The following is a 1,985-nucleotide window of genomic DNA, read 5'->3' on the forward strand; positions in this document are numbered from 1 at the left end:
TTAGAGTATACAATGTTTTCCTTGTTCTGCTAATCTTGCTCAACATCAGTTCATGTACATCCATCAAGGCTTCCCTAAATTCTCATCCCTCCTGGTTTCTAATAGAACAATAGTGTTCCATGATATGTATATGTGCACACACACACACAAACACACACACACACACACACACACACACACACACATATATATATATATATATATATATATATATATATATATATCACAGTTTGTTAAGCCATTCCTCAGTTGAAGGTCATTCACTTAATTTCCAATTTTTTTTTGCCACCACAAACAGGGCTTCTATAAATATTTTTGTACAAGTGATGTTTTTACCCTTTTTCATAATCTCCTCAGGGTATAGAGCCAGTACTGGTATTGGTGGATCAAAGGATATGCACATTTTTGTTGCCCTTTGGGCATAATTCCAAATTACTCTTCAGAAAGGTTGGATAAGTTCACATCTCCCCCAACAATGTATTAGTGTCCCAGATTTACCACATCCCTTCCAACATTGATCATTATCCTTTCCGGTCATATTGTCCATTCTGAGAGGCGTGAGGTGATACCTCAGAGATGCTTTCATTTGCCTTTCTCTAATAAGTAATGATTTGGAGCAGTTTTTCATATGACTAAGGATCACTTTGATTTCCTGAGCTGAAAAATGCCTTTGAATATCCTTTGACCATTTGTCAATGGCTTGTTTTTGTGAAAATTTGTCTCAGTTCTCTGTATATTTTAGAAATGAGTATTTGTCAGAAATAATAGCTGCAACAATTGTTTTCCAATTTACTACATTTCTTTGGATCTTGGTAGCATTTGTTTTGTTTGTGCAAAAGCTTTTTAATTTAATATAATCAAAATTATCTAGCTTGTTTTCAATGATGTTCTCTATCTCTTCCTTGGTCATAAATTGTTTCCCTTTCCATAGATCTGGCAGGTATCCTACTCCTTCTTCTAGTTTGCTTATAATGTTGTTTTTGTATGTCTAAATCCTGTATCCATATGGATCTTATCTTGGTATAGGGTGTAAGGTCTTGGTACAATCTGTTTCTTCTGTAGCAACTTCCAGTTTTCCCAGCAGTATTTATCAAAAAGAGTTTTTCCCCCAATAGATGGACTCTTTGGGTTTATCAAACAGCAGATTACTAGAATCATTTCCTCCTACTGCACCTAGTCTCTTCCACTGATTCACAACTCTATTTCTTAGCCAGTACAAGACAGTTTTGCTGACTGATGCTTTATAAAATAATTTTAGATCTGGTAAGGCTAAGTCACTTCTTTTGCCTTCATCGAATCCCTGGAAATTATTGACTCTTTATTTCTACATATAAATTTACTTACAACTTTTTCTAACTCATAAAAGTAATTTTTTTTGGAATTTTGATTTGTAGGGTGCTAAACAAGTGGTTAATTTTGGTAGAATTGTCATTTCTATTATATTAGCTCAACCTATTCTTGAACAGTTGCTCAGGTATTTAAATCTGATTTTATTTGGGTGAGAAGAGTTTTGTAATTGTTTTCAAAATGTTTTTGAGTCTGCCTTGGCAGGTAGACTCCAAGATGTATTATTTTGGCTGAGGTTACTTTGAATGGGATTTGTCTTTCTAGTTCTTTCTGCTGTATCTTGCTAGTCATATATAGAAATGTTGAGGATTTATGAGGGTTTGTTTTATATCCTGCTACTTTGCTAAAGTTGCTAATTATTTCTAGCAGTTTTTAAGATGACTTTTTGGCATTCTTTAGGTATACCGTCATGTCATCTGCCAAGAATGAGTGTTTTGTCTCCTTCCCTATTTTAATTCCTTCAATTTCATTTTCTTCTCTTATTGCTGAAGCTAATATTTTGAACACAGTGTTGAATAGTACTGGTGATGTTTCATCCCTGACTTTATTGGGAATACCTCAAGCCTATCCCCATTGTATATAATGCTTGCTGATGGTTTCAGATAAATACTGCTTATTATTCTAAGGAACAAACCATT

Source organism: Macrotis lagotis, chromosome 3 (assembly GCF_037893015.1).
Source record: "Macrotis lagotis isolate mMagLag1 chromosome 3, bilby.v1.9.chrom.fasta, whole genome shotgun sequence".
Lineage (NCBI taxonomy): Eukaryota > Metazoa > Chordata > Mammalia > Peramelemorphia > Peramelidae > Macrotis > Macrotis lagotis.